Source organism: Heterocephalus glaber, unplaced genomic scaffold (assembly GCF_053883595.1).
Source record: "Heterocephalus glaber isolate CG9 unplaced genomic scaffold, H.glaber_assembly_v1.0 deba00000818, whole genome shotgun sequence".
NCBI classification, from domain to species: domain Eukaryota; kingdom Metazoa; phylum Chordata; class Mammalia; order Rodentia; family Bathyergidae; genus Heterocephalus; species Heterocephalus glaber.
The window spans coordinates 12,653,905-12,667,972 of NW_028258164.1; the positions used below are offsets into that span (position 1 = coordinate 12,653,905).

Below are 14,068 nucleotides of genomic sequence, written 5' to 3' on the forward strand. Positions count from 1 at the left end.
GAATATATTAAAGTTATAAATTAGAAATCTAATTTCTTTTAAAACTTTATGTTCAATTTATGCATCTTACTAGTTTATTTATAAACCTAATACATTCTGCACTGAAAAGAATAGTCACTTTCATTTGTCCCTCTATTAATATTCTAATGAACTCTTACCTGACAAAATCAACATTTAACATTTATTTACAAAATTAATCAAATTTCCTTAGACATTTAAACTCTAATTACAAATTTAATATATCTGGTTCCCTCACTTCAAACACCTAAGAAAATGTCTTAGGTTGGATTCACTAGCACACCTTGAGACAAGGCTTCATATAAAAGTGATTTATTATTTTTTAAAAATTGACAAAGGAATGGAAAATAGTAACAGAATCGGGAGGAAACCAAGTCAGGGTACAATATCAAAGAAAGTCCCATGGAGGGTAGCTTTGACTCGGTCCTACAGAGAAGCTCTGGGGACAGCATAGGTCACTTTTTAGAACTGTCCTAATAAGCAGGGGGGGAAAAATGAGGAGGGGGGGAATATTTGTGTACCAATATACCTCAGTCATTGGCTAAGGACAGTCCCCAAGCCCGAAATGAAAATTCTCAAGCACTTCCAGCTGTGGCCACCTGAGGGCAGCCCTCCAACAATGAGATGCCTTTCCTGACTGGGAACCCATGTGCCCCAAAGTAGGAGAAGCATCTGAGGGAGGACGTGGGTAGATCACCGTCCACTGCCAGCACCACTCAGACCCACTTGTCCTCTCCCAAGTTCACCCCACTAATCCCTCAGGATGGTGGCTGCTTGCAGTTTCTGGAAGCAGAGACCTTCAAGAGAAAGTTCAGTGGAGCAAGCTCCGGCTGGTTGGTCTTCAGGCAAAAATGGTTTTTGTCCTCTACTCTCCATTCTATATTTCCCTCTTCCTAGGCCAATATTTGTTTGATGGGATGACCCAGATGGCTACCTCTGAGGAGCCTGAGCCGTAGCTACCATGCCTGCGTCACATAGCAGATGCACTCACATAGCAGATCCACTCACAGTTAAAAATGCAGAACCCTATAAGATGCCTGGTGGGTGCAGACGTACTTTTCTCTGCTCCCACCACATGGCAGTCAGCATCCCTCCTCGTGATGACCTGTCCCTGTGCTAACTCCTTTACCTGCTGATCCACTGACAGGGTGAAACCAAATGCCTGACCATGTGCCACGTACAGCTGTGGGTACAATGGAAAGCTCCCTGTATCCCCTAAAGGAAGCATCCTCTCTGCAACCCAACAGACACAAAGATGCAAGTAAAGGAAGCATAAAGTCCCCAGGTGGTCACTGAGAATGAAAGTGATAAGATCCACTCTTGTTTCCATCCCTTGGTCCCAGATTAATGTACACTATGCATGCTACAGATCAGGGACAGCACATATATAAGGACTGTTGGTTCCAAGGTCTGCACTATATTTAGGACAGTAATTCAAACCCACAGAGTTGTCATCTCGAAGCCCAGACCAGGCTATGCTAAGAGGACACTCTAGGGTTCTTTCAGGTCAACACTGGACCTAGTCTGTGAATGGCTTTCACTGAAAATGGATTACTACTGCTCTGTATCCCAAGTCAGAAATGACTTTGGAAAATACTAGTGAGGAAAAATCTCTCTACTAGACACAGCATTCACTTTGGGTAAAGAGAAAAGTGCCCAAAGGAAAGTAAAAGAATCTACGTGGACTTCTCTGCGTGAGCAAAACCATGGAAGGACCAAGATGGGATGATTGGGAGAAAAAGTTTTGGGAAGAGACTTGTGACGTGGTAGTATGTAATCAGTGTGTCCTTGGTCTTATGTTCACTGTCGCACATACTTAGCTGTAATGTGAGCCCAATGCCCCAAGGCAATGTTTTGCAAGGCATCATATCAATAAATTGGGTATTTTTGTGAGCCCTTAGGTAGTAGTGGCAGGTAACTTAAACTCATACCTGGAAAATACAGCAGAACTGGTCACAAAGAAATCGCTGCCATATACTTCCAGGGTGGAGAATACCTAACACAATCAACTTACCACCAAGTGGCTGATTGGACTTCTCAAGAATGCCTGTATCATGGATCCTGTCTTAGCCTCTGCTGTTGACAGAGTAATCACTAAGTTAGCCTTGGTGAGAGGGATCCAGTTCTTTTGGACCCAGACACAGCCTCCATCTCTCTCACCAAACCCATTCCACTCATCAGCCCCTGTGATGGCCAAGGACACTGGGATGGCCAAGGACAGACTGGCTGACCCCTCTAAGATGAGTCACATGGTCTACCTGGTTGTTTAGTGCCTCTTCTGGAGTGGATTCTCTTTGGTGATGTTATGATCTATCCCAACATGTAATACCAAAAGGCTCACGCTTTGGATCTCTCCCATAGGCTCAAGACTCTCTACATGACTCATTCCCCAAGCTCTTTCCAAAGAACTGCTTCTAAGATCCTGACAAACCAGATGGCCATAGCCATGGCTCAGGAGTCTGAGTAGACCTTTACCAGAGCTATTCTTCTCTCCCCAGGAAGCAGAAGTTCTATGTGGCCAGAACATGTGCCCATCACAAACACCAGAGCCATTTCCAAGTCAAGTTGTGCTGCATTAGGAATCCACTGTTCGCTCATCCCAAGATATTAAGATAAGCTTCTGTGAATTGGGCACAGATTGTCTTCCCTCCATCAGCTGGTCCTAGGGAGCCCCCTCCAGGTATGAGCTTGGGAGGAGAACAGATGTGAGGGTGGTGGATGACCTGGTGTCTGGAGCAGTGTTCTGTGTAACTGGCTCAGGTTCCCTTGACATGCTCAGCTCTGGAGATGCCACTTGGCTTTCACTGTAGATTGCTGCTGGGCACCCTGGACCCTGTGACTTAGTGCATCTCACCACACTCAGCACCCAGTCCATGATAAGTTGCACAGTAAGATTTTATCAATGAGATGAAGTGAAACTCAAGGACTTTAGGAAGTCTGCTTTTAATTTACCAAATCACCATTTGGGGAAAGGAATTGAGTTTCAAGAAAATGAACATGAATTTAGAAAATTCCATTGACCTAGCAAATAAGTGGTGGCCATTCACTGGATTCTATCCCAATAGTGCCTGATGTATTTTGTTAGGCACTCCTAGGACCTTTGCCCCAAATGGCCCTCAGTTTTCAGCCAGTTCACCAAAGTTGCTGGAAATCGTCACTGTCCTAGGAACAATGAAGAAATAATTCACACTTTTTAAGGGGTGATAATATTTGCAATTTTGAATTTTTTGAGTATTCTGATTTGGAAGGGGATTGGACCCAAGGGTTCTCTACCACTGACCTATATCCTCAGCCCTTTTTTATTTGTTATTTTGAAACAGGGTCTACTAAATTTAAAATTCTGATTTATTAGATTTACAGTGTTACTCAAAAGCAGGGGGAGTGTTTGCCTTCTGTTACCAATGTTGTCATTGCTGTGTCCTGAGAGGTGCTACAGGAGCTCGTGGCTGATGAAGATATTGTCACTGGCGACCCATTGGGAGTCCCAGTGTGGACCATAGGATTCTGAAGTTCAGCAAAGTTAAGTATTTTTACGTTGTTATGAAACCAACCTATAGCACGTTTTCAACTTACAAACTGAAACTTTGTACACATTAAATAAACAATAACTTCCCATTCTTCCTCCCCCAGACCCTGGGAGCCACATTCAGCTTTCTGTTTCTATTAACTTGATTCCTCTACATAAAAGTAGAGTCACACAGAATTTAGTCTTTGTGTGGCAGAATGATTTCACTTAGTACAATGTCCTCAAGGTTCATCCATGGTTACCATGCCTCAGAATTTCCTTTATTTTTAAAAGCTGAATAATATTTCATTGTAGATATAGACCACATTTTGTTTATCCAATCATCTGCCAATGGACACTTGGGTCACTTCCACCTTGTGGTTACCGTGAATAATGCTGATATGAACACGGGTATAAATATTAGTTTTTAATCACTCAGTCATTATACTATATGGTGAAATCAATATATATGGTGAGTGTTCAACTTTTAAAAAAATGTATTATAATGAAAGACAAATTGGCATTAATCCCTCTCAAATCCTCCACCTCACTTCAAACACATTATCTCATCCTTCTTGCCACTTTCTGAAGCAGTTCTGGAAGTCCTCTTTCAAAAGTATCTTTAGTTGTACAGTCATGGCTGCCTCAATGTCCTGGATTGACTCAAAATATCTGCCTTTCACATCATTTTGACTTTGGGGAAGAACCTGAAGTCATTTGGTCCCAGACGTGGTGAATAAGGTAGATGAAGACATACTGTCATGTTTTTATTTGCCAGAAATTGCCCTGCCAGAAGTGATGTATGACCCAGGGTACTGTCACGATAGAGAATGAAACCATGTACCCAAACAAAAGAGGACCCAGAACTGCTTCAGAAAGTGGTGAGAACAATGGGATAAGTGTGTTTGAAGACAGGGGGAGCATTCGGAGTGGAGATTAATGGAAATGTGTCTTTTACTATAATCAGGGTTTTTTTTAAAATTTAAACATTTACTGTACTTTTAGATCATCTTTTGTAAGTAGAGGCTTTTCCTAGGTTTCTTTTCCAGGTATTTATGAGAAACTAACAAGAATAATGACATGTTCTACACATCTGTGCAGTTGGAAGCTTGCTGCCTGCACAAGGGCTTTGCCTCTGCACTGCTGTTGTCCACTTCCTGTCCCATGGATTACTTCCTGTGAAATCTACATCAGCTCCTTGAGCTGTTGCTGTCTTCCCATAATGAACTTTACTACAAGCAGGAGTACTGAGTCTCCCTGAGTTCCCCACCATGATAGATGAGACACAGCTTGTACATTTAATAAGATAATTTTACAGGCAAATGACAAAACCTCCAATTCAAGCTTACTTAAGCCATAAAGGGAGTTTTTTGTTTCACGTAACTGGAAAATCGTAAGCATATTCTTAGCTTGGGGATGCTTGGATTCAGGGGCTCAAGATTCAAACATTTTTGTTTCTGTTTTCCTCCTTGCACCTTATTTGCCAAGTGCTGGCCCCAGCAGCTCTAGACATGTTCATCCCAAATGGTAAGAGGATGACTCTTTCCCCATAGTCCTAGCAAGTCCTAAGGCTGGCTCTGATTGGCCCACAGGAGGGTACAGGCTCTGTTGTGAACCACTCATGGAGGCCAGGGTCTGTATACCACCATTGGCCAGGTCTGTGTCACATGTCATGTGTCACATGTGTACCCATGAAGCCATGGGATAGAGTAGCCCTGTATGAAACCCATATAATAGGTAGAGAATCCAACAGCCCTGGGGAACATTAAAAATACTATTATCAGAAAAAGGAAAAGCAAATATTGGGAAGGCAAAAACAACAGATATCACTACTACCTGGGATAAGAGAAAAGAATTGTACAAGGTCCTGAGTTTGACCCCTGGTACAAAAAAAAAAAAAAAGAATTGCAATACAGAAATCTTTAAAACTAGGTTTGACCACTTTCAGGATTTACAAGGCACAGATCACTGCAGCTGGGCACCTATTCATCCAACAGCAGTTTCTCTGTGTTCTCTTCCACGCCAAGAACTCATTCCTGTTCCAGGAAGACTACTCTTCCCACAGTTACTGATGGTGGGAATATCCACTCCTTTCAGGAAAAACTCAATTACTGCCAACAGTGTGGTCTAGCCATAGAATTCCAACAAGTCACTCATGTCAAACCACGATAGTTCAGCACAGATGAGACTTTCCAACATCTGGCTGATTGTATCTGTAATAACATCACAAATGAGATACCACCACCCCAGCCACACCAAGCTTAACTGAGCCAAACCCCATTCCTTTTCTCCAGCTGAAGAGGAGGCCCATGTGTCTCTCCCATCATCCTGGAGATTTCTCCTGGTCTTTCATCAGCAGCTACTTAAAAAAGAAGCCACATTATCCTAAGATCAAACAATAAAGTACTGCTCTGGAGTGGCCCAGGTAAAATAGTTCTAGTGAACAGTTTATTTGAAGCACGTGAAGAGCTCAAGAAACACTAAATATCAATTTTGAACAATTACAATAATAATATTCCAGGCAGGGTTTATTACTGCTCTGGGAGAGACCAATGCAATGCTAAGGATGGAAATAGTCTCCAGTTAGGGTCTCAGCTAGAATGGAAGGGGAGAGGAAGGAGAAAGAGACCCTCCCAGGACAAGCAAGAGAAAGATGGAGCTTACCAGCTGCTCAGCTGCTCCCCTCAGGACCCTCCCTGAGGGCCAAAGGCAGCTGTTACCAGCCCCAGGAGGCCTGCAAGACCAGAATAGAAGGCTGTTGGGACCGTGTAACCCTAGTACCACAGGGTCCACATGCCATTCTACAATGCCCACAGCCATCCACACAACAATCCACGAAGAAGGAGACAGTTGAAAGATCTCTGAGCACTGCCTAAAACTTGGGTGTTTCTAAGTCAGGTGTCTAGGTCTTGAGACTGCCAAAAACTCGATTCTGAAGTTATTTCCTAGGTCCTTTCAATTAAATTTGTTAGTAAGGACATGGTGACCATGAACATTTTTATAGAATTTCATACGAGGCAAAGATCAAAGGTGTATATAATTGATGATAAAAGGAAGTGTTTCAAGTAATACAAACTGAGAGTTGTTCCTAAATATATCTTGCTTTTGATTTTATGTTTAATAGCTTAGCTATGATGCTCTGACTTTGTGTAAATTCTTTTTTTTTTTTTGAGATAGGGTCTCACTACGTAATTCAGGCTCGCCTTGAACTCACTACGTTGCCCAGGCTGGCCTCGAACTCGCAGCAATCCTCCTGCCTCTTCCCCCTGAATGCTTGTGTAAATTCTGAAAACAGAGCTGAACTTGAAACTACCAGACACCTCACATAGAGGATCTTCATATCCAAACCACCTCTCACCCACTGTGCCATGATTGGGCACTGGTTATCTGTCTCAGCCCTTCTGGGAAGGTTCAGGCTTCCAGGAGTTCCTGCTTGCAACCCTGTGCTTATAATTTAGATTTTGGAAAGGAACTCTGGTGGCTAGTTGTTGAGTACAATATAAACAGTAAACAATGGGAATTATGATATTTCTTTGATAGCCTACCATACCAGATACAAAAGATTCTTCTGTGAAAATGATTCGTTTTTAATGAATGTATTATTAAACTAATAAATCATCACCATTAACTAATTACTAATTTAAGCAAAGTAAAACTCATCTTAGAGGAAGGCTAATGCACACATAAACATACAGTCATGAATGCTTGATAAACAATGTTTACTATAATCCTGGTTTTTTGCATTCTACCTTAAAGAGAAACCTCCAACTCTCAAGCCAAACTGTCTTCATTTGAAAGAGTCCAGATTTTTAGCCAGGTGTTGTGGGACACGCTTATGATTCCAACACTCCAGAGGCTGAGGCAAGAGAATCAACTTCCAGTTTGGGACAGCCTGGGCTACATAGTGAGTTCAAGGCCAGCCTAAGCTACATAGCAAGATCCTGTCTCCAAAAAACAAAAAAAAGCATCTAGGTTTTTATAATGATTGTATTACCTAAAATTAAACTGCACTTTTTGCTTCTCATGAAGTCTAAAGTCTTTGAACCTCTCTGCCAGGGAAAAGGCACTTCTCACCCTCTCTGCTCCTCCCACGAGCTGTCTTGGTCTCTGCTCCCCAGTTTCCTCTGCCTGCTTCGCAAGTAGAACATGTTGTTTTCTGCCTGAAGAGTTCTTTCTAGCCCGGTCCCCAACCACCCACACCTGGGCAGTCATGGCCATCAACTGGGAGATCAGAATGTGAGCCATAAATAAGGGCATTTACTGTCTGATCTCCCAATCCCAGGACCACTGCGACCTGCTTAACTCCAGCCTGAGGGTGCAGTTCCTGCTGGCGGCTGTGGTCATTGTTCAGATATTTTAATTTTGCAAACCAAATCAATGGCCTGCCTAGGTCACTGTCATACTGAGAACCGGGCCATCTGTCACAAGGTAGCAGTGACATTTTCGGGCATTTTGGATGACAGCGTTGCATGATTTCTTTGTTTCTGGATTTCAGGATGAAGTCCTCCAGGGGACTCCTGACTGAGCCAGGTTGGAGACTGATACTGTCCTGGAGGGGACCCTTGCTACTGTGACTTCGTGTCACAGCGATTAGAAGACCAGCAGCATCAGAACTGGCCAGAAAGCAAGGGGCCTGGGGAATCTGAGTTCAGATTCAGCAGTAGACAGGAAATCAGGAGTCTGTTCTAGGGGCAAACTTAGGAATTCTTTCCTAAGGGCTCATCTCTTTAGCAACACCCACCCCCTCAGCTATCACAGAAGGAAATCTGTTATTGTACTGATCACCTGGCACACAACTTGAGTGACTGATATCACAATTAGGCTTATGCACTTGGCGCTGCTCACCCTCAATGTCACCAGCAATTGACACTCCTTAGTCCCAACTCAGGGGCTGCCTGCTTGGGAATAACTTTCCACCCTGGGAATTCTCTGAGCTACTCTTACCTACGTCCCAGTCTTGAGCAAAATGCTAGGGGCTCCTAACATAAGGTTTGAGTGTTTTTTGAGAAACAGCTGAGGAGATAAGACCATGCAACTTTTCTATCTCTCTGGTGGCCAAACCTAGAGAAATAAAAAAGTAGTGTTTAGAGATGCAGGTTTAGGTTCACAGAACACCAGCTCTGAACACCAGCCCTGCAATCTATCCCAGATTTGCAGTAAGTCAGCAGGTTTTTTTGTTGTTTTTTAAAAAAAACTCCTCCTCCCTTTCCCTCCAGGCTAGTGTTAAGCCCATTAAACTTTCCCAGCACTATACAGGGCAAAGTAATCTAAGGGATTCTGGTAAGAAAAAAACATCCCCAATTCTGCTTTGTTCAGCCTCTGCACGGGGCCACAGGGCACATATGCTAATCAGGTGTCAGAAGGACCCTGGTGTCCCATAATTCCCCAAGGTGCATTTGCAAAGCAGCTTTAATAGCAACCCTGTCTTCCAAATGGGTCTGCATCTTTCTTGGCATCTTTGCGATGCTAACCCGTTTGGCACAGCCCAGAAAGTCTAACACTTCTACCATTTTAACTAACTCTAAGGGATGAAGTCACACTGCATGACCTTCCAGGCAACAAACAGCATTTCAACCAGTAACCTATTAAAAAAAAGAATTTTCAATCAATGGGCTCTGTCTATCCTTGGTGATTTCTGAAACTGCCAGCCCAGCAGTAGACATTTCCAATAATTCCTTGCAATTGTAAGAAACAACGGAGAGGGGGAAAAAAATCATCCAATGAAATGACAATTCCAATTTGTAAATTTTATAGTTTCCGCATTTGTGATATGGTTCGACACTAAACATATCACACCTAATCTGAATGAGATTTTTCAGGATGTTCAGTAAATTCCCAACTACTTTCTCTCTCTCTCTCTCTCTCACACACACACACACACACACACACGCACACACGCACACAAATGTTTCTCATTATGATCTGAGAAATGCTTATTATTATCTGAGACATTAATTCTGATTTTAGAAGGTTTAGTCAATTTCTTCTAGGTGTTAATCAGTTCTGGCCAGATGGTAAGAGTGAGGCCATTCATTATTACTTTACAATGAGTGCTTAATTACATTTTCAGTAGTATATTAGTCCTTCCATTTATTTGAGTTCCTAAGGGTTGCAGGCAGCGGGATCTGAATTACACAGAGGACCAGCTACAGCTGATTCTTGTAGGCTCGAATTAGGATTCCAATCTGGGGATGGAGCAGGTGGGGATAACGAACCCATGAGGGGGGCTGCTCGTTGCAGTGCCTGCCAGCCCCTCGAAACTCCAGTCTGCTTCAGGCAGTTTAGATTTAGCTGTGTGCCCATGCCAATCCGGTGGTCAGCACTGAGGCACCTGTCCTATTTCTGAATCCTCTGCAGCCCCTGGGGACTCGGATGACTTGATTTCACTTACTGGCAGTGAATGGTTGCTCTCTTTGTCAGCAACCAGGCGAGGTAACTGCTTTTCTAAAATGCAACTGTGGGCTCACAAGCTTCAGCCTTAACGAGCATCCTGGGGAGTTTACAGACCCTGAATGTGATCAGGAGGCCACAGCTTTGCCTGGGTGAGAGGCAGCCAGTGACAGCAAGGTGGATCTCAGGCATTATTTGCTAAGGAAGATATAAGGTAAGGTAATGACTTTAATGTGGGCCAACTGAGCGGGGCGTGGTAGCGCATGCCTGTAATCCCAGCCCTCAGGAGACTGACGCAGAAGGATTACTGAGTTCAAGACCAGCCTGTCTCAAAAAACATCAACAAAAGTGAACCGTCCTTTTATTCAATCACCACCTCTTGAGAATCCATTCACATATTCATGCAATTAATTATCGGGGCACTGTGCATAATAAAGACTTTAAGGGAAAAGAAAGACAAAAATGGAAACTAAACCACTGCCCCCAAAGAGACCAGGCATCTCCTGGGAGAAGTCTTCACAGAAGGGCATCTGAGTATTCTGGTGCTGACCCTGTGTTGTGTTGGCCTGGAATTTCCAGCATCAAAATGCTCTATTTTGCCCACCTGGGTAGAAGGGTTCATCTGGTCTGCCCTTTGCAGGACCCTAAGCTTGACACCCAGTGAGACCTGGCTGGAGGAGTGCCTGTGGAACCTCTGTCCTGGCTGCCCTTTGGCCGAGGGATGTTGAGAGCCTTCCATTTGTCCCTGTCTGCTTGCCTGGGCTCCTCATTGCCTCTCTAAAGACCTGGATCTGTGACCCACTGCCTGCCTTTGATCTTCCACACCTCTGCACCCCTCCAGCATCTCCTGGCCTGACACCCTGCTGCTGCCCCCACTGCCAGGCCCCTGCGTCTGGTAGAAGCATGAACTCCCTCTGGCTCTGTGTCTGGTCTCAGATGTCCACTTCTTCTGGGACCACAGGCATCCACATCAAGTCTCAGTTCCTAACTTAACTTTCTTCTCATTCTGCAGTTCCTGGTTCCTTCCATCTGCCCACACCTGGATTGTGGCACAGAACCCCAAAGTGACACAAGCCACTGCTCAGAGCATCTTCTGGCCAGACATGTGAGGGCTCCCCAGGACTTCGTGACCTTTCCCTATACACAGTGCACAAACTGTAGGGTCAGCAAGAGGGTCAGGGCTGACAGCTGGGAGGGCTCAGCTGTGACCAGCTATGATCAGTCTTTGCCCAGTGTCAGGGAAATCCAATTAGCATTCAGGGACCACAGAGAAGAAAACAGCTCCCAGACCAGGAAGATGTTGATGTCTGAATATGACCAATAATTTGTGACATAGAGGAAAGATCATCATTACTCAATCCATCTTTTAAAGGAAGCCACAGGTGGATGGGTGGGGCGCAGGGTGAGTAGGATTTAAATCTAATTAAATCACTGCAGCACACCTCAAAGTGTTAACAGGAGCCCTCTCTGGATGACACTGTAGGGTCGGTATTATTCTCCTAAAATTCAGAACATTCTGAGTTTGTTGTTGTTGGGTGTTTGTTTGGTTGGTTAGTTTTTGTTGTGCTGGTGGTTGTGGTGGTGGTGGTGGTCTTGGTTTTCTGGTTTTTTGAGGAAGGGTCTCCCTGTGTAGTTCAGGCTGGCCATGAACTTACCATAATGCTCTGCTTCAGCTAGAGTGAATGCTGGGATTACAGGTGTGCACCACCACATCCAATTAAATTTTTATATTATTTTTATTGAAAGTATTCCCTTAAAATCAAAATGTTTCTCTCCTGTCTCCCTATATAATATGTTGAGCATGAAGCCAGGGCAGGGGCAAGAGCTTATTTGGAGGAGAGCACAAAAAAAGGAAGTCTTTTTTTTTTTTTTTTTTTCTTTTAGTACTGGGGATCGAACTTGGGACCTTGTGCTTGTGAGGAAGGCAGAGGAATTACTGAGCTAAATCCCCGGCCCAAAAGAAGAAGTCTTCAGCTGAGACCAACTGGAAAGAGATTGACCCCAGAGAGACAAATGAAGCAAAAGGGAAGGTTGTGTCCACTTACCTCAAAGGATAGTTGAAATGACACCCAATGACAAAATCAAATTATCCTTTGATTTGCTCAGCAAAAGGAAGGTGAGAATTTATAGACAGCATACTTAGAATTCAAGCAAAATGTTTAAGAAAAATGTGATGGAATCTAATGTGTAAGACATAGCCTTAGAAAGTGTCTTAGCCCATTTTGTGTTCTGTAACAAAATCCCTAGAGCTGGGTAACTTACAAAGTAAGGAAGTTTACTTGGATCATGATTCTGGTGGCTGGAGAGGACAGCATAGTACTCAGCTCTCACATCAGCAGGTGCACACACAGAAGAAATCACATGTCTAGACAGAAAGCAAGAGAGGAGGGACCAGGTTCTCTCGTTTTATAACAATCTGCTGTCATGGGAATTAATCCATTCCTACCAGCCCCAACCCCCTCTGCAAGACCAGCATCAATCCATCCATGAGAGCAGCATCCCCACAACCTAATTACCTTCCACTGAGCTCCACCTCTTAAAGGCCCCTTACACTGCCATATTAGGGACCAAGCTTCCAGCACAAGGATAAACCACAACCTAACTGTTATGACTTATATCTAGATGTTCCTCAAGAGCCTCATCCACTCATAGATGTGGCTTTTGGAAGGTGATTGTATTATGGGGGCTTCTAGCTTGATCGTTCTTAGGAGTTGGGGTCTGGTCAGAAGAGGTGGGTCACAGGGGACATAACCTTGAAGGGTGTGCCCCCCACCCCGCTCCTCCCATCATGCTCTGCTTCCTGACCACCATGAGTTGAACAGCTCTCCTCCACCAGACCCTTCCACCTTATTGCTTCTGCCTGGAGCTGGCTGACTATGCCCTGAAACTTCTAAAAACTGTGAGCCAAAATAAACCTCTCCTCCTTTAAATTGAGGGTATTGGTTATGTTGTCCCAGTGACAAAGAAAGCAACTAAGACACTAACTGTAGCAGAAAGACTTAGCTATCATCTGTCCCGTGTTCAAAAGATGGATGACGTCTCTCTTAACTTTGTGGCTTGGGAGCCTGCAGCCTATCCTCATAGTCAGTCTTGTTTACGTGAAACAACAGTGAGAGACAAAAGAGCTTTTCCAACTGAGCCCTGCTTGGCCCCACAAATAATCACGAGGGACTAAGAAGCAGGAAGTTCCAACCACATAACAATGTGAACCAAATTTTCACTTAATAGTTTCTGAACATTCACTGGTCACTTTGCTTGCTTGCTTTTTAAAATCTGCACTATTCTTGACCTAGCCTTAAAGCTTATTAGATTTCAGAGTATAAAAAGGTGCTTTGGTTTAAGCAGATCATGAAGTTTTCATCTTATCCCAGATCACCAAGAATACCAGGAAAAAAATTAGTAACTACAAAATCACACACACAAAAAAATCACAACAGGTTCAGTGCAATTTAAAATCTTTTTCCAAACAGATTTATATTAAATATCCCAGAGTTATGATCTCTGTGCTGTGCTTGATCCCTTTGAGCTTAAAAAGAGTAGCTATCTTCAGAAAAATATGAATTTTTAAAACATATTTTTAAATTAATAAACTACCGGGGCTGGAGATGTAGCTCAGTGGTTCCACCGCCTGCCTCGCAAGCCCAAGGACCCAAGTTCCATCCCCAGTACCAAAAAAAATAAATTATTAATTAATTAATAAACTACTTTGAGAGCTAGTTTGGTTCACACCACAACTGAGCAGAAAGTAGAGTTTCACAGACCTCCTGCCCGCATACATGTGTGACCTTCCTCATTATCAGCACCCAGCCCCAAGTAATACATTTGTTACCAATCAATGACCCAACATTGCTGCCCAAATTCTATAGTGTACATTAGGTTCCACCCTTGGTGTTGTTACCCACTGAGCTTGGATGAATACATAGTGTCATGTGCACATCATTAGTGTAACACGCAGATGAGTTACATTGCCCATAAAATCCTCTGCACCCGACTTATTCATCCCTCCCTCCACCTCTCTGATCTCCTCCACTGTCTCCATAGTCTTGCCTTTTCCAGAATGTCATAGAATTGGCGTGATGGTTAATTTTTGGTGTCAACCTGACTGGTTAAGGGTTCCATGGAGAACCATAAGGATTATTTCTGGGTTTATCTATT

The 14,068-nt window shown here is 43.6% G+C and overlaps 1 protein-coding gene across 3 annotated transcripts in view; it reads right to left on the minus strand.

Annotated features, from left to right (window-relative positions):
• Window positions 1–14,068, minus strand: part of LOC110345029 (spermatogenesis-associated protein 31A6-like) — a 102,763-nt gene that overhangs the window by 84,871 nt on the left and 3,824 nt on the right. The gene's annotated exons all lie outside the window — the stretch shown is intronic.